Below are 13,959 nucleotides of genomic sequence, written 5' to 3'. Positions count from 1 at the left end.
GCCAGGACCAGCCCGCCAAAGGGTCCAATCAATACCCTTTTTCCACCAAAGTTAGCAAGTATACGTATGTTTTTTAAACACGGGAAACTCCCTAAGAATAGGTGATAGACTGCTTTCCCATTGCCAGTAGACGAGTATGCCTTTCTTTCTTTCTTTTTTTCTGGTGTTTCACGTTCAAAGTCACAGACATGCTAGAACGCAGGTTGGTAAACCGTACGGTGGTTGCTTCTTTTTGTATCTGTTACGTATTCCGACTCTCTCAAACACAGTGCCAGCAAAAAAATTGGGACAATGTTGGAGCGCTGCTTGAACAGAGACAGAGGGTGTTTTGTGGCAGCACGTCATTGCATCGCACCAGAAAATGGGCTAAAACTTGTGCATCCACCCTGCTGTCATGTTTCCATTACTGCTGATCGAAGCAGATCCGAGCTAGACCTGATAAGTACCCGTGACTACTGCGGAGTCATTTGTTACAAGAGCGAGTGCCTTCCCCACAAAAGAAAAAGGCCTCATGTTAGTGGATGTTAGTGTGATTTTTGTCCAGTGGGAAAGGGGCTCAAGATACACATACAACATGTTTGTATCATATCCACCACCAATAAGAAACTGAAGCTATTCAAGAGCAAGCCACCAGCACTGCCAGCAACATAAATCTCCTAACATTCAGTTGCAGCTTTGCTACCTGTGTCCTAGAGCGAGCTGCGGCGCCTGTGATGGAGAGCAGAACGACAGGCCCTCAGATACCCCACTGATCTGAGCTCCCGCTACAGAGGGATACCAAGAGGTGACAGCCGCCGCCGGAGGAGAAACAAGTTAACATCAAACTAAGCGACTGTCTTCGGCTGCCGGCTGTATGGTTGGCTGTGACTCACAGCCTCAGAGATACACTGGATTGCATTCCCCTCAGCGTCATTCTTTAAACCGGCCCTTCTCTCCGTGCAATTCAGTTCGCTCCCATTCAATTCAATTAAGTCTTTGTCACAGCAAGTTACCTCCGGACATAATGCGAAAAATGCTGGGACATGTAGAGGGCACAAAGTACAAAACAACAACACGCATTTTTCTACTGCAAACTATTCTTTTATAAACTCAACTTGGACGTACAAATCTAATTCTACTGATGTCTAACAAATACTGCTGCTGCTGTGTGTAAAGCTCCATGACTTCCTGTGTGTGTGTCAGTTTACATCTTGCTGTCCGGTTGCTCTCTCTGCATGGGTTAAAAGAGCAATGAGTGTAATTCTGGGGTGTATAGTGTGTTTGCATGCATATCTGGGAACATACTGCATCTAAAATCCAGTATACCAGCATATATTAAACAATTAGGGTTGCAACTGACAATTATTTTCTTTGCTGATGATTATTTTCTTGATTAATCAATTAGTTGTTTGGTCTATGAAATGTCAGAAAATGGTGGAAAATGTTGATCAGTGTTTTCTAAAGCCCAGGATGACGTCCTAAACTGTCTTACTTTGTCCACAACCTAAAGATAATCAGTTTATTTTTTTAGAAGAGTAAAAAAAACAGAAGGTTTTCACATTTAAGAGGCTAGAATAAGAGAAATTTTGCTTTTTTTTCTTAAAAAATCATCCATATCAATCGATTATCAAATTAGTCGGCCATTAATTTAATAGCTGGCAGCTAATTGATTAATTGTTGCAGCTCTAAAAACAATAGGAGGCAAACGACTATGCCGTAAACACTCCATGCTAAATATCACATAACATGACACGTTAATGGATGTTGTACCCAAAAACTGAGGATGAGTTTGGAAATGTGTGTGTTTTTAGATGTAAAGCACCTCATTCGTGTGTTTAGCTTTCCCCTGCATTCACCAGCGAGTATGGAAAATGTACATATGTCTTCTGTTACTAACTGCATATGTACAGAAAGGGTAACCTTGTCCATGTTTTGCAGCTATGGCAGAAAACATCATCCTTTGTTAACGACAGAATAGTAAGCTTCCCATTTTCTTTTTCATTATGCCTTTTTTATGCAACATATTTCCATATCTACAACTCTTTAAACCACTCAAATTCTACCCAGATTTGTGTACATTCTCCTGATGGGTTGTAGAAATGACCACATGCACAGCAGCAGCACTACGGGGTTCTTTGTAAGAGTAGAGCTTTGCTGAAATTAAACTGTGTATCTTTGTTCCCAAAAGGCTCAATCATTCAGACGCTCGGTAAATATGATGTTCAAGTTTAATTAGCAAGGTGGGAGCATTTAAAATGCCAGCTATGGCTGTTTAATTATGACGATCTTTGATTAGTTTGCAATCTATGATGAGACCAGACAAGCAGCTGCCATCCGCCGGTATCCAATATTAGGTTTGATTGTTAATGTGCATGATAACACTGTGTATTATGTTAGCACAGAGGCACTGCAGTTTACTGTGAAGCGTGCCTGAAAGTGCGACAGGTGTATCAGGTGAATATTTAAAAAGGGAAGGTGACTGTCACAGCAACAGTTAAGGGCCCTGAAACACCAAGGCAAGCCAAGCGAGCATCAGTGAGCATCTGTCACACTGGTTTTTGCGGTATACTTTGTAAGAATAGGAAAGATGAGCTCTTTATCAAAAACAGTTCCTAAATGTTTGTCATTACGTGCTCTTTCAACATGGGTTTGTGTTGTTAATGTGCTACCTGGCTAACTAGCATCTTGAATCCATCCTATTAGTCTTTTAGTTTGCCTATTTAAATGATGAATACAGACTGCTGGTGTGGAGAGTTATATCCTTTCATGCAGGCGCAGAACGTACATATTAGCTGGCTGTTTGCATGTTATGTTGGCGGTGTGTTCAAGTGCAACTTTCTGGCCCAGACATAGGTGATGCAACAGCCGTCCTTCATCGCCACTAGCTCTTTGATGTCGGTTTGGTGTGTCTGGGCCTCCAGGAAAATGAATGACAATACCAGTCATATGTAAGTTATTTTTAATAAAGGTAAGATTAAAAACTGAGATGATTCATTATTGTGCCATGACTGGAGTGTTGTGTTCAGCCCTGCTGGTGACTTTGTGGGCGTTAGTTTAGTGTATTGCCTATGAAGTTTTGTGTGCTCTCTTTGAGTGATAAAATGTTAGGTCATAGTTTTGGAACTGCAGAAGTGCTTAGCCTTGGTTTACATGCTATGGCACTTGTTTGGCCTTGTTTAACTTTGTTGAACTACAGAATACATACAGAAGCTCTATTCACTTTCAAAGCCTCTTTTTTTCTGGAATTTCTGCCTCTGAAAGCAGTCTACAGTTTACAGCGAAATTGGATTTAAACCCACCGTGTTTAAAATATGTGCTGCGGGCTTTTAACTGTGCACACACATAATTCCACTCAGCTCTGATATAGTGCCATGGTAGAAGAGGTATTTTGCCTTGGCTTAGCAGTGAAGAAAAACATGTCCTTGTTTTAAATTTGCGCTTTACTGACTGGTTTCAAAGAACATTTCTCAATCATACAGCATTCCTCTCTTTTTCGTCTGCACACCTCTGATAGACATTCTCATTGCTTTCAGCTGCGAACATACTGAACAAAGTAGCTGTGTGTCCATGTGTGTATGGGAGTGTGTGTGTGTGTGTGTGTGTGTGTGCGAGTCCGCTGAAAAGGGGATCTGCAGAAACCAAATATGTGTGAAACTGTCGCCGCACACACACACACACACACACACACACACACAGCTAACGCGCCCACGTTCTCAGTTAACACTTCTCTCTTTCCTCAATGTCCTGCCAACTTAAACCAACACACACATCAACAGACACATGCATCTGACAGGGAATCGTTGTTGCCAATAATGACAAGAGCAGACCTTGAGCTATTATTTTACCTCTGCCACTTACCTTCAGCCATGCCAAAATGTTATGCGAGGCTAAAATCTATCCATCCATCTACCTAGCTATGGATCAAGTGTCTTTCTATGATTGTTTCTTTAATAATTACACATAAATAATCAAACTCTGACAAACACTGAGCTCTGTTACTGGAACAAACTAATTAAACCTGCAATAACTGATTTTGGGGGGCAGCATTAACAAGCACAAAGCTGACTCTTTGAGTTGATATGACAACTTTTTAAGCAAACATCTGCCTGTTTATACATGCAGCAGACACAGAGCAACTCTTACATTCATTTGGAATCCTATTTAAGGCGACCTAATGAATGTAAATGCAATATTGACTCTCCTTTTAACTCTGTTTTGGGAAATATCTGGCTCTTTAGCTGCTAAATGCTCCACTACATTCACCAGCTAGGTTGTTAGCATACTGTGGGTTTTTAGAACTTTTTGGCTGCAAACAAAAACAGCTGCCTAGTGAGGCCGAAAACAACACTATAAGGCCCTTAACTTATCTAGACATTACTTGAGGGAGCTGTATATGAGAACACAAATGTGTGAATCACTTGGATTGAACATTAAATGGACACCCTGGTACAACGTCGGTGTAATGTCTGATTGAGCCAATGTGTGAACAGAGCGGGTCATTGTCCAGAGAATTCACAGCAAGCGAGTAGGCGTGTTGATGACGTTTCTAACATTCAACAGATGCGCAAGAATACAAACATCCAAGGGTGAAGAAGAGGGGTCGTTTACACAAAGACGCCAAAAACGTTTAACTGAAGAGACGACAAGGCTCGGAACTTCTGTTGGTAAGGGCCAGTCGTCAAACAAATAAAAAATATGGCGAGACACTTGGCTGTTTATGACCAAATTATGAATCGTCTTCTGTAAAGAAAACACTGCAATCGGCTTGTATAAATTTTGTCATACTGTCCAACTTGTTTCACATTACACCTGCACTGAGTCAGGTACCCGCACGTATCTGACATTTTTACCAACTTCTATTTCACGGTTCAGTTCTGGGTGAAAAAAAGAACATGCTGGATGATAATAAAAAAAAAGGACGAGAATAATAATTAAATGTTCTAACGTTTTAATGCTCTGACTTCTGAATTTGTATGTCGGCTCTGTCTTTTGCACCAGCTGGAATATGAGGGCCACTTCAATCAGGTGGGATTCCAACAGTCATGTTACCTGTGGAGCTGTGCTGCTCAATATTATGAGAATAAGACAAGAACATTCTTTCAATTGTATTTCCTGAATTACCTCCGTGTTACACATATACTGTCTCAGTTTGGCATGAATTAAATGCCCCAGATTGCTGATTTTAAACGTGGTGCCTAACTGAAATATTTGAACAGCACATGGTTGTTCAAAGATTTTGGAACAAATTGGTAATATGTAGTGGTGAGGCGGGTGGCGTGAAGTTGCACATTGCGGTTCTGGCTCGAGACCTGGTCTTGAAAATCAGACCCGTGCAGGACTCTGCATCACACACACATTCATCTGATCCATTGTTATTAGAAAACTACTAACCATGTCAAACATGCTCCAGAGATACAGTGTGTATTTGTGTATTTGAGCTGTGTCTGTCTGCATGTGTTAACTGTATTATATTGTATAACAAATCCCTGTGACAATTTTCCAACTATATGCACAAGTGTGTGTCCAGATGGGTCATTATTGCCCCCCTCCCCTCCATTCACAAGGACACTGAGAGAGAGAGAAACCGCCTGCATGCTAATCACTTCCTAATCAGCTTCTGTGATTGGCTGCCCCGCTAATGAAATAATGGCGACTCATTTGCATTATAAAATAATTAGAAGGACTTGATAAAGGCTCAAGGGCAGAGAGAGGGGCGCCACACACACACACACACACACACACACACACACACACACACTCAGTGACACAGGACAGCCACAGCCTTTTCTAAAAGATTGTTGAATGGCATCAGACACAACATCTGCCACCGTCACTCAGACTCATTTTGTGGTGATTTGCATTGACCTCCACCTTCAGGAGGTGAGTCAAAGGAAGAAGCTTTGACTAGAACTGTTCAGAAACATGGGTGCAGACAGGCCCCCGGGGGGGGGCGCTTGGTAAAAAGAAGACCACGTTCATTCCCCCGCTATTAGTCGAGATCAAGATTATTAGTTGGCAACACGGCAAGAATGTGTAACAATGGCTAGTTTGATTAGCTTTCCTTTTCTCCAATGTGATCTAACCGATCTGCAGAATAGGCAGTATTAAATCAGATCTAACAGCTATAGTCTGCTCACATACAAGTCCCTGGGACACGCTTAAATCAAATGAAGGTTTGAGGTGTTTTTTCTTCTTTCTCTAGACAATTCCAGAAAATCTATTATGACAAAGAGAGTCCATTATAACTAAGAGATAGCTCATTATCAAATCTAAGAATGCTACGTCAATACTTGCGCCCTTGTGCTAAGCACTCGTCCTTGGCTGTCTTACAGTACATTTCTCAAGAAAGCAACATCGCATTGGTGGAGTGTGGCCTTGATGTTGTACAATCAGTTAAAATAAACAATGCCGCAGCACTTACATCCCACTTTGCACTAAACTGTTACTCTACATTGCCATTACTGCGAGAGGCTGTTTTTGTTTTCTATCTAATTGCAGAAATGTTTGAATTCAGCCCTTGAAGGACTCAAAAGTTTCCTCCAAAGAGATTCAATGATATTTAGGACTTAATATTCTGTAATCTGAACGCTCATAACCTGTGTTTTATTCATGAGATGATGAGTTAATGTACGGAAAAAAACAGCTAAAGCAATCAGTCCTGTGAATAGTGAAATTAGAAAAATGGCAATATAGTTTGAAAGCAAATACATCTCTCAAAAATAAATAAATAGCCTAAGTGAAGGATTTGTGGAGTTGGTTGTGCTAGTTGGTGTTTTAAAAAGAGAGGAGTTTTAGTTAAACTATTCTGTGTATGCCGGAAATGAAGAAAAGTCAAGTACTTTCAGGCACACGACCGTGTCAGCATAACTTTTATGACACCAGAGAGTCTGCACATCCAAGGATTTTTTTTTATTCCGCAGCACTTTCTTTCTACCAGTCACTGTAAATCATTTTGAGCTGGTACAATTTAAAACCTAAGTTCCTCTGACGCCTTACAAATGTGAGTCAACTGAACTGTTGAATAATTAATTCAAAGGTGTTTGAAAAGGAAAATCCAACTGGGTTACTGGGACTGGATCCAATCCTAACCTTTATCATGACTAACATTGTTTTCATTACCATGACAAGATACAATGACTTGTGTATTTAAGACACTCATTTGTTCTTCAAACTACAAAAAAGAAGGATCTCTGAAGAGTTTAACTTCTTAAGCAGTGCATGCTGGGAAATCTGCTAATAGCCTGATCCTCTTCATTCATGTCACGTCAAAAGACTTAACTACGAAGTAAGGGGCACCCATTAGCTCACCTGGTGCAGCTGGCGCCCCATGTACAGAGGCTTTGACCTTGTCGCAGTGGTTGCCGGCTCAATTCCAACCTCGACCCTTTGCTGCATGTCAACTCCCCTCTCTTTCCCCCTTTCACGCAAACAACTGTCCTGTTGATTAAAGGCAAAAAAGCCCTAAAAAATATCTTCCAGTTAAGTCAAAAGACTTCCCGTCAATAGGGCTTATGTTTATAGGTTCTTAAGTGGTCTAAAAATATATTAAATTAAATTAATTAAAAAAATTAATAAAACCTAAAAAAAAGAAACTTGGTGACATTAATTAGAAAAATAATGCCAATTCCACTAATGCCACCCCATTCCATGTTCATATCTTTTATACAAAGTGACGAAGCAGAATAACAGCGCAACGTTTCTGCCTTGAAGAGGCTGTCTAAAAGAGGCTTATGTCTCAGCCCTGTGACAGTCTACAGACCAGTCCAGGGTGGACACCCACTGTGAGCTGGGTTTGGCTACAGCCCCCCTGGGATCCTAAATAGGACGAGCAGTTACCGATTATGGATGGATGTATATTTGAGCTAATCAGATGACCATTATATCAACATGTCTCGGCCTTGATCACAAGCTGAGGCCAAACGGCATAAATCAGCTCAGGAATCTGAAGGAGCATAAACATTTTGTCACCCCAGATTAAACAAAAAAGGAATATACCTTTTTGTTTCTCTAATGTACGTACAGTAAATACACTCGCTCTTTCACCCCCTCTTTCTGACTGTCTAGTATTTATCAGCAGAGCTCTGTTTCAGTCTGCGGGCAGAGATATTATCACCAGAGAGCAGATAAGACAGGATGAGTGAAAGAGGGTGAAACAGAGGGAAAGGGTGCAAAGACATGTAGAGAAAGAGAGAAGGGAGGGGAAACAGGGAAGATCACTCTAAGCCTAACTGTACTGTACTGTAGACGTGCACACTTTTTCTTATCTGTCAGTTGCCCTGTGTCTCGCATTTCCGTCCATGGCTGTCTGTCTTTTCCTGCATTAATAAGAAGTTCAGTAAGGAGAAGAGAAGAGAAGAGAAGAGAAGAGAAGAGAAGAGAAGAGAAGAGAAGAGAAGAGAAAGAGGGAGGGAAGCTCCCATTTGCAAACGGAAATCATTTTCAAGGACAATAATTGCATTTACGTCATTAAAATCCAATTCCAACCACCAGTAATACTGTTTCCCTCCAAATCATTAAAATTTTGGCCCAGTCCAGTTAATAATTACGTTTGCTGACCCGGATTTCTAATCATGTGTGGCTTTGTGGGACATTTCATAGCAGTGAATCACTGCGACGGCTTTAGTTTTTGGCTCGAATGCATGAAGACGGCTTAAACAAGGAGCGGAGAATACAAAGGAGGAGAGGAGTTTATGCAGAAATGATGGTACAGTATCATTTTACTCAGTTTGTGTTATATTAATACACTCTGTCCCTTTATAATGCCCTCTTGACATTGCTCTGTACTGCGGTGTATTATATTCTGTACTCCTGTTGCTGTGTTTGTTGTTTTTAATCTGTGCATGTGTGTGTGTGTGTATCACTGAGTGGCCCTGACCGCCTCAAGGACACTAATAAAGTTGTACCTTATCATTTACTTTCTCTGTGTCATCTCTACTTTTTTGTTCTCTCTCCCTGCCTCTTGTTCTCTCTCTCCCTCTCGGAGAATAGGTGAAATTAGCCTGAAATGATACAAGGTGACATCAGAGAGGCTGACACACACACACACACACACACACACACACACACACAAACTCTCAGTCGTCACGCTTCAGTGGCCCTTGCAGCGCAGCGCGACGCCATCAAAGCCAAGACCCATATACACACACCTCGCCTGTTAAACATACACACTGGCACGCGCAATCACACACCCAAATACACATGACTTACACGGCAACACACACACTGTCACACACACAGTGACACTCACGCGTGCACGCACACACACTCAGAGCGGTAGTTTAATTGGAAGTGCTGAAGGCTGAAGAATTTCTCCTTCATCTCACAATGCTGTAATTGAATCTGAGACGTGTGTGTGTGTGTGTCTGTGTGTCTGTGTGTGTATGTGTGCGTGTGTGTGTGTGTGTTCAGCTGATTCAGGAGTTTCCATTGACAGTAACAGTAAAACAGAAATGTGTGTTTTTCCTTCTGTGAGGAGCCTTTCTGTCCTTCCATCCCTGACTATCTTCTCCCCTCACCCCGCTCCTCTCTTGGGGTTAATGCCGCTTTTCAATTCAAATTCAAACTCAAGCAGTTTTCGAGCGCCACATTATTTTCCACAAACTGATGATTTGGTCGTACGGGCTCTGTGGTGAAAGGCAGCCATGACCTCCATCAACCGCATGTTGGCACTTCACTGACCAACATGTCTGGATGAGGGATGTTTCCAACAATAAAACGTTACTCACTGACTGATTCTTTTAAAACGCTGGTGCCAAGAAAATGGCACACTCGCTGTATTTTGAGTGCTTCCTTTGTGAAGATGTGACTAAATAGACTTTTGCCGTTGAATGAGGCTCTCATTGCTATGATGTAAGACAGAGAAAGTTGAATGTGGTACCTGAAAACACATCTCTGCTTGGACAACCATGAACAAAAGGCACCATCAGCAGACAATGAGGCGTGAACGACTTACTAATGACCTCCCATCACAGTATCACTGTCACACAATACAATAGGAACGGTAACTGAGCTGCAAGGAACCGTCTTTTGATGCCCCTTTTTTTTGAGCCACGTATTTGGTTTCACATGTCAACCTTATTATTAAAAGGTTCAAGCTGGAAAGGAAAATAGTGTCTCACTGTTTTTTCCATCGATGTTGCGTCAACTGTTGTCTGGAAAAGGTTGTAATGTTGCAATACTGATATCAGTTTCAGCTAGAGTTTGGATTCTATGCCCGGGCCCCATTGGGCCTGACTCGACCCGCTGGGTTTGGGCTGTAATTTCTCAATATTCCCTTGGGTTCTCCCCAATTTTCCTGTGATTTGCAGTTCTGGTGCATAAATGGCAAGAGTTGCATTGGACTGAATCAAAAGGGAAAAAGAGAGGAACGGGGACCACAACAAAGGGAGAGGAAGAGCAATTTGGACCACATGGAGAGCAATAAAGGGATAGGGATGTAACGACCCATCGATTATGATCAACATATCGATTCAATGCTCAACGATCCAATAGCATCAATGCAAAGTGAAAACATCAGTCCATGTCATCACCTTTAGAATACACCTTTATTTAGAAATTGTACATCACTGTTTTACAGCACCAGGTGGATAGTGGCAAGCAGCAAGGAGTAAAAGGACAATGAGGATAATGTTATTTACGTTATATGGAAAAATACTGTCAATTTTTGGAGAAAATAGTGGTCATCAGACACAGCACGTCATATGTAAGCAATGCCGTTATGAGATTAAATACTCAGGAGACATGGCGCACCTGCCTGGACGGACATCTTACTCCTCTAACCTCTAGCAGCGACATTAGCTGCTCTGTTCCAACAATATTAGGCTGAAAAGAATGTGCATGCAAGCTGAAATTTAACCGTGTTCTTCTGTCAGGAGATGCAGTGACCCATTTTGACATTTAGTCTAAGCAGCAAGCTCTAGTGGACGAAGCAATTATGACAAGAGCAATAGAAGAAGCCAGGCAACACTGTATAAAGATCGAAAAAGTCTAGATAGGGAGGTGGTCAGGTTGGTGGATGGGTCAAAGAAACACAGGACTTTGACCCATGAGACTAGTGTTTCCCGTGTGAAACCAAAAGTCGGCTACTTTCTGAATGTCACATCGTCACATTACACAATGCAAAACCATGATTGTTTTCCTGAACCTAACAGGCAGAGGTGCCAACTGATGAAATGCTCCTGTGGGCTGTATTAGAGTTTGGGAACAAACAACGTTTGTGGTTGTATGGGGTTGAAGGACTCCCTGTAATAACACTAGACGTGGCTTTAAATTCCACATGGCAGTGACATAATTAAACAACCTTAATGACCTGTTGACAGTCAACATGACACTTAAATCCTAAATACACCACATCTCTATGGGAATAGCTCCTCTCTCCATATCTTACTTTACGTTTATCTTTGTCTGTCCAGTATAATCAGTGTGCAGTGTGTGTGTCCATAGATAGCTGTTAGCAGTGTTAGCAGGGGTCGAAACCTTCTCCAGACACTATCTTTATGACATTCACCTCTCTCCTGTGCTTTCTCTCTCTCTCCCTCTTACACCCCGTGTCTATCTCTCCATCGTTAATCTCTATTACTATTCAAATGCTGACATTTAAAGCAACTTCACATGCAGACTGACTCACTGACTGGCTGCCAGATAAGGCAGGAGAAGAGGGGATGGGAGAGTGAGGTGGGGGGATGATGGAGAGACGGAGGGGCGAGCTTGTCGCTCACAGAGAAAATTGGGAAATCCTCCTCACCTCTCCTTTACCTCCCTCCCCCCTTCATTCCCGACTGTGAATGAGTTCACCCCGGAGGGAGTCAGATTTCAGTGGTTCTCAGGAAAGCTGAACCATCCCCTCCTCTTTTTGTGTGTTTGTTCACCCATTTACCTCTCCCCACACCCACTTCTCTGTTTACTGTCTCCCTGTCCACCCCTTTTCTTTCTGTCTCTGTCAGTGTAGGTTACAATACAGTTTGGTACCAGAGGTTCCCATTTACAATTCACTATAAAACATAGTGCTCTGAGAACACGGACACACCTCAGGTTTTTGTCACACACAACAGGTCAAATCTCCTTTGCTTTTCTGCAGCGACGAGAGCTGAACTGAAACAGGCGGAAAAGTTTTATGGCCGTCAATTAAGTCTTAAGATGACTCTCGACAATGGTAGCTTATAACGGCAACAAAAGACTAAGCCATAAACCACCCACACGATCAGATCCCATGTCAGTGTGTGTCATTCTGAATGAGTCAGGGGGGAGTAATTATTGAGCCCTCAGACAGCACTCAGCCCGGCCAAGAACCGAGAGCACAGCTGGTATTTTCTTTTAAGTAAGAAATCCCCAAACAACAAGTCTCAACAGGCTGCTTCCCTCCACCCTTCATCACACGCTTGACCTCAAAAATGCTGACTGGCTGACTCACTACAGACACTCAGCCTGTATAAACTTTAACCATATTATGACTCAAAGTGGGAAAAATCTGGGAAGTGATTAATATTTTATTGCACGTCTTCGCCAAGCATCTAAACATCATGTGAGTGATCTGAAGGTCATAAGATGAAAGACAGGTTTTACTGCACAGCCCCGTAGACACACACAATGTAATTGAGGCTAGGTGGACAACAGGCCTGGGCAGTATCATGTTTTATAGTATATCGAATATATACAAATCCCCACGGTATGATTTACAATACCAGCAAAACTACAAATGCTTTCCTCTCTCGTCAACTGGTAGAGAGATGCTGTATTGAGGCATGTATTGTAGTGCACAGCACGCACCACCAGAGGTCAGTCTTTACTGATAGAACAGGCAGCTGTGCTGAGAAGGACGGCGACTGTGAGTGGTGGGGATAACGTAACAGGACTAGCAAAAAGCCAACCAGCAACAGCAGAGTGAGTCAGTGGAGAAAAACATCCGTAGAGCCGGAATATTTTTATTTCTAGTTTGGAGAATCAAGCGCCCTGACACACTAAGCCGACAGTTAGCCGTCAGTCAATGATGGGCAGTTGTCACCCTAATTTTTGTGGGGTGTCCTCCTCTGTTCGCACTAGTCGCCCCCTGTCCTCTTTTTCAGCATAATGAATCTGCATCGGAGGCGGCAAAGGTTGTCAGCCAGTGAAATCCCTGTGACGGGCACTTCAGCTCAGTGCACAAGAAGAGAAACAGAGGTGAGAAAAGCAAACAAACAACTAAAGTCAAGAGGGCGTGAGATCAAAACAAACTTGTTACATTACGTAAGATTACTTTTGAGCCATCGCAGAAACAGTTTCCAATTGTTTATTTTACTACCTACTAGAGCATGCTAAACATACTTTGTTTTTTCAGCAACTGGTTGTATTGGTAATGTGCTAACTGGCTAACTAGCATCTTGAATCTGTCCTGTTGGTCTTCTAGTTTCTCTTTTTGAATGACGAATACAAACTACCACTGCTTGTTGGTATGGAGATTTGTTTCCAGTCAGGCAGGTACATGATAGTTGTCCGTTGGGTGTAGTCTTTACAGTGTGTTCAAGTGCAACTTTTCGGCCATGACATGGTTGATGTGAGGTGAAGCAACAGTCAGCCTTTGTAGCCACTAGATTTTTGAAGTCTGTTTAGTATGTCTGGGCCTTTAGGATTTATTTTGACCAAACCAGAGTTGGTGATTGTTGCAACACTAAATGACCAAGATAGTTGGATCACTATTTGTTTTTTGCTCAAATACCATCATATACCATATAACCCGGTTAAATGGTGAAACACCAGGAAGGTAGGAGACAACAGATTAGGGATGCACCGAAATGAAAATTTGTGGCCGAAGCCGAAGCCGAATATTATTAAATGCTTGGCCGAATACCGAGTACCGAATATCATTGTTTAGTTTTTCATTAGTTTTTGCAGATGAACCCCCTCCAGATTAGTGTTGTCACGGTACCAAAATTGGAACCCACTGTGCGATACCAATGAAAATACCATGGTTCTGAGTAGTATCACGATACCACAGCGAAAATGAGG

General features: G+C 42.1%; 1 protein-coding gene across 10 annotated transcripts in view; it reads right to left on the bottom strand.

The window, feature by feature from the left end:
* ptprk (protein tyrosine phosphatase receptor type K) overlaps positions 1 to 13,959 on the bottom strand; it is a 161,086-nt gene that overhangs the window by 100,997 nt on the left and 46,130 nt on the right. The window lies entirely within an intron of this gene.

This window comes from Epinephelus moara, chromosome 12, assembly GCF_006386435.1.
Source record: "Epinephelus moara isolate mb chromosome 12, YSFRI_EMoa_1.0, whole genome shotgun sequence".
NCBI lineage: Eukaryota > Metazoa > Chordata > Actinopteri > Perciformes > Serranidae > Epinephelus > Epinephelus moara.
This window is presented reverse-complemented; position numbering and strand designations above follow the sequence as displayed.